The sequence below is a fragment of the Protopterus annectens genome, chromosome 5.part0 (assembly GCF_019279795.1).
Source record: "Protopterus annectens isolate FY-2018-M chromosome 5.part0, PAN1.0, whole genome shotgun sequence".
In the NCBI taxonomy this organism is placed as follows: Eukaryota; Metazoa; Chordata; order Ceratodontiformes; family Protopteridae; genus Protopterus; species Protopterus annectens.
Window position 1 is genome coordinate 1,957,115,081 of NC_056735.1, and position 13,307 is coordinate 1,957,128,387.

Here is a 13,307-nt window from a genome sequence, read left to right on the forward strand (position 1 = left end):
ACTAATAAAGATAAAGCCACACTTTAAAGTAGGTACAGTAGCTGTGATGAGAAGAACTGGACAGCTTAAACTTACTGATTGTTCAACTGGTGATCATGGTGATATGGCAATATAACCAAGGTGCTGCCATTCTTCAGGTGGGATTGGTTCTTTTCTCAGATGTTTTTTTTTTTTTTTTTGGGGGGGGGGGAATAGTGGGATGCAGTTGTTTCAGGCTTTATACATTAAGCTGTAAATGTTATACTAAACTATTGTCAAACCAAATTTGTTTTACATAGAGCAGAGATTAAAGGGACAGTCCCAGAGATTTTTTGTTTTGATTCAGCCTTTGTTTACACTTCAGGTTTGCCTTTCTGAGCATGCTCACCTTTGGCTGGGGGGGGGGGGTGAAGGAAGTTTCAAAGATGTTAGCCAAATTCCATCTCAAATTGCAGTTGTACTGACAACAGCTCTCCCTATGAGCCATTCATTAGTTTAATCTGTACATTTTACCAATTGAGAAAGGTAGCCTTTCATGCATTTTATGACGTGACTGCTGCTGATACACTAGAAAGCACAACAGTAATCCAAGGCTTTTAAAACACTGGTAAACAATGTTTTTTGTTTCTTTCATTTCATATTTTATTCTGTGGTGATTGTGAATCCTGGCCATCTACAACAATTTTATGACATGGCTTCTACCTATAGAAAGCATCTGGGTCAGTCAAACAATAGTGGAAACCGCATTTCTCTTTCTTTAATGTTTTACTGTGTTCTGATTTTTGAATACTGTCCTAGTATAATGACTTTATGACTTGCTAGTGATTCTATAGAAAGCAAATGTGTGACAGAAAGTTGGAGCATTAGTAGACACACTCTTCTCTTCCTTTTTCAACTTCTAGTTTGATGTGCTGATTTCTAAATACTACTAGACAAATGCACTATTTTTTTATGAGTGAGCTGCTTGTACATCTGTAGCAGACCTCCCAACCATCCCGAATTACTCATTTTTTACTGAGTTTTGGGGTCCCAATAATGGGGTGCCACGATTCCCGAGTGGCACCCCTTAATTTCAGATTGTACACTCTATTTTTTAGATTCCGCGCTTTCGGAGCTGACGTCATCACGTGCGCGATGATGTCAGCTCCGTCAGCCTGTCGGAATTAAGCTCAGATGTGTGCGCATGCGATGTGCATCTGTTTGAATACTGTCCGGCGGGCAGAATGCAAGAATGCACAAGTTTATCATGGATTTAAGCAGAGTGAGCCGATCCGGACAGAACGGAGCTATTTAGAAGAATGGATTTGATTTTTACAACTGCAGAAGAATGGAATGGAGCTATTTTGAGCGAGCCAAGAATGTAACTGCTTTAAGGTATCTAATAGAGGGAAGCTGTGTGTGTGTGTGTGTGTGTGTGGGTGTGTGTGTGTGTGTGTGTGGTGTGTGTGTGTGTGTGTGTGTGTGTGTGTGTGTGTGTGTGTGTGTGTGTGTGTGTGTGTGTGTGTGTACTTGGGAGATGCAGTTTTTTCCTGATGAATTTGGTTTTGTGCTAAATGTTATCAATGAGCCAATATGAATCCTGATAAGTTTATGGACCCTGTAAGGAAACTATTGCAGTTTTAAAATATAGTAAACTGTAAAAGAGAATTGGTGGGTGGACTGGACCTTAGACTGTTTTCAGCCGTGACCTGGGAGCAAGAACAGAAAGTTACAGTGGAAGCTGCATTTATATAACTAAAACTCCAGTAGTTAGCATACACAGGCACATGGTATGACACAGATAACACAGTGTAAAGAATGTGGAAGAGAATTCATGATAAACAATATCTCATTATAATAATGCACAGCACTGCATGTGCAGATTTCATTTACTTAATATTGTCAGTGCAACAGATTTCATTTATATGTTGGAACACATTAAAATGCAGATAGTAAGAAATGTAAATTTCTTTCACTTTACACATATGTACTTTGCAATGTTGAGATGCAGAGACAAAAAGGGAACAATATACATACATACACACATATATACACATTTATATACTGTAATCATGGAAATGTTCTGAATAGGGCAGTTTTGTCATTACTGGAGCATGCATTTTGCTTCATTACCTACTGGAAAAATGTTCAAACTATAAATTTAAAATGCAGTTGTGTGTGGAAGTAGACTTTTATGATGGAAATGTTCTGAATAGGGCAGTTTTGTCATTATCGGTTCATGCATTTTGTTTCATTGCCTACTGGAAAAATGTTTAAACAATAAATTTAAAACGTGCTCTAACTTAAGTCTCTATCAAGTGTACTGTATTATACAAGGAATATAATTTAATAAAGTCAAGAAGGTGTATCAAAGAATGCATGTATGTTTCTTGTTTTGTGTGCAAGTGGCCTCTTTGAAAACAGTCCAAAGGTAATCTTTATGCACTGGCCAGATGCATTTTCTTTGGATGTGGTGTGGGTTTCAATGCTGTTTCAATGAATGTGAGTTTCAAGGACAGAGAAGTTTTAATGCCGTCTATTTTCACTGTGAGACAGTATTGCTTTGTTTAGCAGATATCTATTGGTATTTGTGCATTGTGCTATAAAATGTAAAAAATAAAATCCAAATAATCATTATAGAAGTAAAGCAGTATGCACACATTAGGTGTTTATGGTAAATGGGGAGAAATAGCCAGGTAATGGGACGTTGGAATGGCTGCAGGGGACTCTGGTGCTATATTTTGGTTCTGTTCTACAGTTTGCATTTGAAAGTTGATATCCCACAATTTCATTGGAGTGGGTGGGGTTGTATAATTATGTATGCAAATTTTATGTTAATAAGCGTACAGATTTGTACCTATTTTTCATAGGCCTTGTCCAGATTTTTGATGTTTCCAGGTTGAGAGGTATGATCTGTAGAAGCATGAGCGATGCAAAATTAAAAAATTAGTATACATCGATTGTTCTTTTCCCTGGCACAGCTTTCTTTATTTTAAGTATGAGCCATGAGATAGGGGCATAGTTGGACAGGAAGATAAATCCAAAGATTGATTTATCCTGGTACCTGAAACAGGACCAGAACTGTGGATTTACAGGATATTTAAAAGTAAAATGACACTGTGGGTGGGAATGAACATGATGCGTTGAAGTGGGAGTGACTTCTGTCAGCTTAACTCGGGCCCTAATTTTCAGCATTGGGATTGTCCCTTTAAGACACAGTTCTCTCTGAAGGACATGGATGAAGTCAAGCAGACTGTTATTGTTGAATACTGTTTGTTATTGCTACCACAGTACTTGTAGCCAGTTTTACAGTCTGAACAACAGGAAGTTGAGGTATGCAGCTGAAGCAGTTCTGGCAAGATACAAAGAATGACACTGAATTGTGACTAAATGCTACCATACATTGAAACATCAAAGCCTGTACTTTATCTTTTGTTTATTAGAATTATTAATGTAACAGGAAAACAAAATTTTTTTTGTTGTTTCTTCCTAATTTTGCCAGGAGATATGAAATTACTAGAGCCAATAATGTCCTCTGATGGTAGCAGTTTGAAAGGAAGAAGGTGCTTTTCAATATCTGTGTTATTCATGCAGTTTTGTTGATGTCACAGAATAAACCTAAGATGTAACATGTCTGGGGTAGGATTACACCAGTGGGAGGACTATTATAAATTGGTTTTCATAGGGTAACACATGATGCTTAATTTTGTCATCATCATCATCATCATCATTCTTGCCTTCATCATCAGTACAGACAAGGACACAATGTTGTACAATAACACCATTTAGAAAAACAAACTGTGTAAACTGTCTCTGAATATTGTTGTATACCGCTGTCTTTAACCCTTACTGGTAATCATTTCCAAAGGTCTATCACTCAATTTGTAAAGCACTTGTTTTCTTTTGTTGTTTTCTTTGTTATTTTAATTAGGTGTCAATAAACACTTCAAAGGCTTTTATTTAAGTGATAAAACAGATAGTTGACTCAAAAGGAATTATGGACCACTGTGAAGGACTCTTTTGAGACATCTAGAGTTTACAAGGAAGTGATTCAATTTTAACAAACTTTTCTCTTAATTAAGACAATTCAACACCTAATCTATTTTCTGAGATCTGTCTATACTCAGATAAGGGAGACATATATAATTTATAAAGTCCAGACAGAATCACAATAGAACACTAAATAAGTTAATAATTAAATTACAGACCTAAACCGTACAAATCTATGTATACAACCAATTGATTTAAGGCCTTTAATGTCTAAGTTGTTTTCACAATTTTTAAAGTTAAAGTGATCATTTGCTAGAATGTCTATTTCCTTCAAAAAAAATCAGATTTTTTTTAAGGGAACAGAAAGATGTACATATTTTTTTCAGTATCTTAGAATTTCTTAGCATATATTTTTAAGAAGCCCATAATGAAACAGTATTCATATTACTCTGAAACATTAAATAGATCTGCTTCATTTGTAGTTATTTCTGTAAGCTTTACACCATTAGCTTACAGAGAAAAGAAAAACGTCTTGATGTCTAGATCTTATATGTAAATATTAAATACATTTTCCCCTAATATGGACCCCTGAAGGCCCCCATTACATAACAATGCTCCATGTTTCTTGTTACTCTTTTGATATCACTTTCCTTGTCCTGCTGTTTAGCTATTCCATAATCTAAATGATATGAATTATTTTTTTCTTACATTTTAAAACTTAGAAAAGATAGAATAAAAATAAAGTAAACAATCCATAAGAAATGCAAATCAGTTCAGGTCCACCTTTGCTTCTTCTCCTTCAAAATACCACAGAAGTTTCAGACGAAGATCGATTGCTACACATTATATCAGTCTTTACCCTACTACTAAACTGAACTGGTAAATTCATATCTGGGACTGGACTGGAGAAAACTGACCATTCCCTATTCATGCAATCTAGGGACAACTTAAAGGACAACCGCACCCTCAGACTCAAAAAACATATTAATTTCATCATGGTTTGATGTTTCCTACATTTTAACAGCACTCTGGGGCTATTTAAAGCTTTTTAGATATTTTTAGATGCAATAAGCCTATATTTAAAAGCATGATTTGTTTTTTTTTTTACTATCTAAGGAGCTCTGGAAGTTAGGGAGACTTGTATGTTTATTTATCTGTTTTCAAATGTGTGATGCACTAAAAATTCAAAGATGTTTTTATGCTAGCTCCCTTGACCATTCAAAAGAATGCTTCGGCAGTAGAACGTCATTGATTTTGTTTGTTTCTTTATGTTGTACTCTTGATGTGGCTAATTTCTTAACATTTCCATAAAACATACCTGTCCCAAAAAAATCACTGAGTATGTTACAATGGTTATAGACTTATTCATCAGAAATATTAAAAGAATCATGTGTCTAGTGCTCCCGCCCCTCCAGTATTATGGGCTTTGCTTGTTAGTTTAGGGGAGTTTAGAGGAATGGCAACTACCCAGCCTATGCATGCCTAACCACACACACACACTCACACACACACCTGTTCAGAAATTCATGCACCCATACATGCACATGCACACACATAGGAAGTCATACACACACTCTGACACTCAAAGTAAATTAGGCATGCCCCCATACCTGATTACACTCAGGGACTCATTCCCCTTTCTCCCATGTCGCCCATGAATACACATACACACATACACTCATACTCCTATCTATCTGCTTAATAAGCCCATACTGTAACCACCAAGGCAGACACACACACACACACACACACACACACACACACACACACACACACACACACACACACACACACACACACACTTTCATCCAAGAGCACTCATACCACTGCAGATACATGCATGTGCTACTACAGATGTAAATGCACTCACATACTGACATAACTACATCTTTCAGACAATTACCTGATCTTATCTTTTATGTTGTTTACCCCAATGACTACAATAATACCAACACAGCTTTTAGGCTGTGTTCATTAACACAGATAGCCATTCTAATTTATGCAGCCAAGTGATTGTCTGCATTGTTTTGCTGCATAAATCCCATACTCTCAGCATTTCCATGGGAAACGCTGCTCCCCTGGAATGTCTTATTAGCATGTATTGCAGCTGTGGAGATGGGTCACCATAGGTATATCTACAGACCATGCAGTGGGCCTATCAGTGAATCAAAAAGACCTGCTGCCAGTGGTAGCAGAACATGTTAGGACTTATCACTGGCAGCAGCCCTCCATGAATACCAGCCAAATGTTTTGATATGATAATAATGCTTTACTTAAGGAAAGTCAATGGTTAAATTTAGTTGTGAACTAGAGCCTTCTCAGAAATAAGCCATACTATTTGGAATAGGCTACCTCCACATGTCAGAAAAAAAAAAAACAAAAAAAACATTGCACATCTTCAAAAGAAAACTGAAGGAGCAACCTGCAAATGATTGCAATCTGTTCCTGCTTTCTTGGCAGGAGTAAAATCGTATATATCTAAATCCATCATCCAAATGCCACTACTTGCAAATTCTGTCTTTACAACATTGCATGCAAGATACACTACATTTTTACTGTTACAGTCCGCATCGACTGTAACAGTATATCTTCTTGCTGTATCAGGGTGTTCAAATACCAAATCCTCAGAAATATATGCACAAAAATTACAGTTGTTACATCTTCTGCTTCCCCCAGTGTGCATGTAAGCCCCTACATCACTATTACTTCTTGGATAACATAGTCTCTGTTTGAGTGATTTACTATTCCTATATACTATGTGGGGTTTCTCGTCTACTAAATGTGCTATTTCACTATCAACCTGCAGGACATGCCAATTTCTTTCCAATATCCCTTTCAGCACCCTATTATCACTAGTATATGTGAATGTAAATGCTACATTATCAAAACTCTTGTTCCTTTTAGTGCTATTATAACCACCAGCTCAATACAAGGCTTTGCTGTATTCAACCTAGTATCTCTAACATAATTACATGCCTCCATGATATCATTTCCACTATAACCTCTCCCTTTAAAATCATGTGCTAGTTGCCTAAGTTCTTGTTCAAAGTCATCATCTCTATCAGCTAGCCTTGAGCACCTCATAGCTTGCTCTCTCAGCACATTACAAAATATGTGCTGAGGGTGCATACTCATTCTATGGACATAAGTGGCCCGCTAGCAACTCTTCTGATATCGATTAGCATGCACAAAACAGTCATTGTCCACAGTAATCCTGATGTCCAGGAAGCCTATTTCCTTCCCTGAATGTTTACCAGAAAACTTCAAAAAGGTACTGCTACTATCAAGGTATTCAATGAACACCAGTAGATCTGCCTCTTCATCCTCCCATAAAAGGAAAAGGTCATCCACAAATTGTCTATACAATCATAGTGAGGCTAATGCTAACTCATGTCCAAAGACATTACTAGTTTCCCACTCTGCCATTACTATGTTGTCATAGCTATTGGCACATAGTGTGCCGATAGCTATGCCAGACACTTGTAGGAAGTATACACCATGAAAAACAAAGGCATTGCTATCTAATACCAGTTCCAATAAATAACAGATTAAATCAATTTGTTTTTCCTCATAGATCTTATTTTGATTTAAAAACCTCTTTACCATTTCTACTCCTTCACCATTACAAACTACTGTGAACAACGAGTTCACGTCCAATGTCACCATAATGGTATTTCACTTTTTAGCTGTTCCCCTGATATAACTAAATAAATCTTGTAACAATTGCTTACTGTCATTATGAATATATTCACATTTCTTCAGTACTGGTTTATGCTGCTTATCAATGTAAATAGATAGTGGCTCAGTCAGCCAGCCACCACCTGCTACTATTGGCCTGAATGGAGGTTTAAAAGGCCCCATATGTATCTTAGGCAAACCTTGGAATGTAGTACTAAAGGATGTTCAACCACAAAATATCTAAATAAATCCTTGGTAATTACCAAATCGTTCACACACTCAACAAGTGCATTTAACACCCTTTCATGCAAAGTATTAATCATCCCTTTGTCAATACATTTATATACCTTAACATCTCCAAACATGACATTCAGTGTGAGAAAATAATACACTCTATTCATTACAACAATTAAACTGCCCTTGTCTGCTGGGTGGATCACAATAGACTCATCTGATTCTAAGCCTTTAAGTGCTTGTTTTTCATTACATGACAAATTGTCAAATCTATTTTTAATACCTTTCTTATTACTTTGAAATAACTCATAGACTTGTTATCATCATTTATAAAATATATCCAATACTGGATGACACTGGGGGTTAAACACACTAGGTTTCCTAAATATAAAACTATTATCATTAATCAAAGTGTCATTAAATACATTTTAAGTTATACATTACGCATGAAAATTTTAATGTCTACTAACACATCAGATAGTACAGAAGTTTGAGCAGGTATAAAAGAAAGTCCTTTGCACAAAACAGAATGCTCAGTTTGTGTTAAATACCTGCTAGAAATGTTTCAAACTAAGTCTGTTCCATTGTCTTCCACATTTTCTCTATTGTATTGGCTCCCTTGTTGTCCATTTTCCTCCTGTTCTTCCCTCGATGCTCTCCATTGTCCATCGATTGCTTCTTCTTCATTCTTAACGGTAATGGTAGTGAAAAAAAAAAAACGGTTCCCTGGTCACCATCACAGTTTTCGGTCTAACAACAAGACCTAGATCCACTCTTCTGGTCACCATTGGTGAACACATAGTTGCAGCTTCTCCAGCAATGGACGTGGTATAAAGAGACACTTCTACCATCAATTGGGTTTGGACACTTTCCACCACATGGTCAGTCGCCACAGCAACAACATTGTTTGCTCTATTAATTCGTTCTTTATTCAAACGTTTAGATGCAGACTAAGTTGACTCATTTTGTTGAACCCTGATCCGAGGCTACATAAAACAAAGCCTCCCTCAATGTCCTTAATGTCTCTTTGTATTTTGCTCTGTTTTTGTTGCAGGAGCTTCCTCTCATAAAATTGGACCTGTTCAACAAGAGATTTTATACGTACATCATTATCCGGATCATTTATTAAGGCACACATAGCCTCATATTGCCCCTGTATTTTTTCAGCCAACAATTCCTCTACAGGGTGAAAATAGTCAGCAAACACATGTATGCAAGGCTAGTGTCTAAATTAATATTTTGCCACTTGGCCAACAATTCTGGGTGGGAGTCTCCATAGGTGGGCATGGTGAAGACTATCAACCCTCAAGGTACAATTTTCATAGTATTACAAGCCTCAAAATGCAAACTCTGATATTGCAGCCATTTCAATTGATATATAGCATTTTCCATAGAGTGTAAAGTCTCTTGCAGCCGCCCCAAATCATCAGCACTCAAAATTCTCTTCTTTCTCAAATACTGAGGCGTTGCCCATCAAAAAAAGAATATTATTCATTTGTATAAATCTACTTACAAAGTCTCTTTGACACTCTGAAGATCCATTGGGGTGTTCATTATTCGCCTCACTGATAAAAACATTTCCTTCTGCATTTTGTTGAGTGGAGACTCCAAAACAAAACAGTAAATGAACCTCAATATTAGTAGTACCTTTTTGAAGTTTTCTGGTAAACGTTCAGTGAAGGAAATAGACTTCCTGGACATCAAGATTACTGTGGACAATGTTTTGTGCACACTAATCAATATCAGAAGAGATGCCAGAGTGCCACTTATGTCCATAGAATGAGTATGCACCCTCAGCACATATTTCATAATATGCTGAGAAGCCAAGCTATGAGGTGCTCAAGGATAGCTGATAGAGATGGTGACTTTGAACAAGAACTTAGGCAACTGGAACATGATTTTAAGGTCAATAAAAATATCAACAATAGAGGAAATGATATCATGGAGGCATGTAATTATGCTAGAGATACTTGGGTGAATAGAGCAAAGCCTTATTATTCAGCTGGTGGTTATAATAGCACTAAACGGAGCAAGAGTTTTGATAATGTAGCATTTACATCCACATATACTAGTGATAATAGGGTGCTGACAGGGATATTGGAAATAAATTGGAATGTCCTGCAGGTTGATAGTGAATTAACACATTTAGTAGATGAGAAACCCCACATAGTATATAGGAATAGTAAATCACTCAAACAGAGACTATGTTATCCAAGAAGTAATAGTGATGTGGGGGCTTACAAGCATGGTGAGGGAATCAGAAGATGTAACAACTGTAATTTTTGTGCATATATTTCTGAGGATTTGGTATACAGCAAGAAGATATACTGTTACAGTCGATGCAGACTGTAACAGTAAAAATTTAGTATATCTTGCACACTTATATGTTATAAAGCGTTTTACGTAGGTAAAACGAACAGACATTTGAGGGAAAGTATTAGAGACCATATGTATTGTTTGAAGAGAGGACAGAACTATAATGCTGTTTCTAAGCACATGCTAACACATGGAGCTGAATACCAATTTAGGTCCTGTGTACTGGAATTCGTTAATGAGGGTGTTAGGATGGGTAATATCAGTGGTAGAATGGAAGAGAAGGAACTTAAATGTATCATGAATCTGGGGGCACATTTGGGAAAGGGGTTAAATGAACATATAGTAATTACACCTAAACTAAAGAATAGGAGGTTGTTGAAATAATTCCCCTGTCTAATATCAGATATTCATGTTTTTAAAATATTTATATTTATATATATATATATATATATATATATATATATATATATATATATATATATATATATATATATACACACACACACACACACACACACACACACACACACACACACACACTTATTTATTTATTTATATATATGTATGTGTATATATTTTTATGTATTATATGCATGTATGTTAAGGTTTTAGTCTGCACCACTTGTATTATCAGATGGCTGGTGATTTAAAATTTGAAGGCATTTGGTTATAATGTATGATTGGTTAGTTTGTACATGATTTTGTAATGTATGAGTATTTAAGGGGGTGATGGAAGAGTTATTGTGATGGTCTGATGAAGCAAACAGTTTGTGAAAGTGCTCACCTGTTTTGCCAGTTTTTATCTGTTTGTGAATAAACTACACCCTTGGCTGAAGAAACTGTGTTGAAGAGTACTTTGAAAATATCCAAGTTTGGATTCCTGCTGGTGCTGCCTTGATATTTCTGGACTTAATTCTGTATTTGTTATTAACTTCTTTTCTTTCTTCTATGTTACATTTCCTCTGTTGTTTGTTTTTGTCTGTAATTCTATCATGTATTGTGCCCTACAATTCCTGTATGTATTCAATGTGATTGTATAAATATCTGCTTGTCATACATCCCCGGTCATTGCTGAAAAAGGTCTGATGGCAAACTAACTTATCATGTTATCAAACTGCATAAATAAATAAATGGAGCATTAAAGCAGCTGACCAATAATATTGCGGTGTAATCAAAAGTAAAATATACATTCTATATATGAAGACTTTAATAGATTTAAAGACATTTTTGAAGAACATAAATGAAGACAATAGTAGATCAACATGTATAAAAGCAAATAAATTTCATAATGACTAATAGGATTTTAAAAACGTTAATACTTTATTAGAAACAAAAAGGTGAAGAAAACAAATTCACTAATAAAAACATGCTTTAAAAATAGTGCATTAAAGACTCATATTTAAGAATAATTGTGTATTATAAATGACGATAAAAGTAATAAAAATAAGAATTAACAATTATGATGTATCAAATTATTGTGTTGATTTGACTAAAAGAAAAAATGTCACAAAATGTATTACTAATGTTTACCAGGCATAGCACATCTGAGAACAATTAATAACATAATTACATTATATACTTACTTCTTCAAGGACAGTCACATTGTGTCGCCAATGAGCCAATGAAATAAAATGTAATGATTTTTTTTTACCCAAGTGATAGTTTCATCTAGGGATTTTAAGACTCGAAAGAAGATATTCTGAAGTGAATATAACAGAAGTGACATTGCAGGTGTTACCAATAAAGGTCTGTCCTTTCATTCAACATATATTCATTCACACATTATCCACTTAATCCAATGTAGAGTTGGGGGCTAGAACCTATCATAGTACTCAACAGAGGTAAGGCACAGAAAGTCATGACACTTGATGGACACACACACACACACACACACACACACACACACACACACACACATGCTCACATACACACACACACACACACACACACACACACACACACACACACACACACACACACACACTCACTCACTCACTCACTCACTCACTCACTCACTCACTCACTCACTCACTCACTCACTCACTCTTACATGGCATGCACTCACAAGCACCATTAGCATATACCAAGTCACTAAGAGCACATCTTTGGGATGGTAACCATTTGAAATTTCAGGACACAGTAGTGCAAGTCCTGAATTTGGAGACTAAATGGTCAAAATAATGGACTTACACATATTAAGTCTGAGATGCCTTTTCTCAGAATATTCAGTTTTCTAAGAGGTATGGTGATCTTGGAGTTGGTATATGTAAATTTGGGAGGTGTAGGAGTGAAGGGTAGGGTTGTCCCTCCCGCAAAAAGACGTTTAAAGGAGAAGAGTGATTTTCAAGATTCGCTCTTCTCATGTGTTTTTGGTCTTTTTTTCAGCTACTCCCACCAATCAAAAAGACAGAGGAAAGTTCCATATACTATGCACAGAAGGCACCCCAGCTGAGAAACTGACTGGAAAATGATAGACTCCGAGGCAATGATGCTAAAAGCCATATCACTGACATTGCTGTTTGGACCAAGGGGTTGAACTATGTGCCCACATCAAGAAATCACATAGTATATGATGACACATTCCAGAATGCATTTGCTTTTTGTAAGTTGAAAATATCTCTGTAATGTAACACCACTTGAAGTGTTGAGTATATGGTTTCATTTAGATTAGACATTCCTGCAGACTTACATCTAACTTTGAAATTAGGTGTATGTAAACATAAGAAACTTTAACTTTAGAAAGTCACTGTATTTTGAAAATATGACTTCAAATGAAAGGAACAGCATTGCAGAAATTAATTCATGAGCAATTAATAAAAACTGAACAAGCTTATAAAAGTGGTTATGTTGTAATTTTGAATAGTGACTACTATAACAGCACCACTGATGCATGTCTGCATGATAGTGGTATTTACCAGCATATCAATTTGTGTATTTAATCAAAGTATAGAAAATATGAATATATCATTTATAATTATTTTATCATGATATGTTATCTGACAAAATGAGCATTTTATTTTGTCTAGTCCTTTCAGTGTGCATAAATGTATAACTTCTCCAACTTTCTCTTTGTTTCATCCTGTAGTTCATAGGTCCAGAGGTGCTTATTAGGCTAATGACAACAAGGGCCT

The 13,307-nt window shown here is 35.9% G+C and overlaps 1 long non-coding RNA gene across 1 annotated transcript in view; it reads left to right on the forward strand.

The window, feature by feature from the left end:
• LOC122802112 overlaps positions 1 to 12,970 on the forward strand; it is a 181,610-nt gene extending 168,640 nt beyond the window's left edge. Inside the window, exon 3 of the long non-coding RNA XR_006364893.1 lies at positions 12,562 to 12,970. This is a non-coding gene — a long non-coding RNA (uncharacterized LOC122802112). The remainder of the gene's footprint in view (positions 1 to 12,561) is intronic.
• Positions 12,971 to 13,307: the final 337 nt, after the last annotated feature.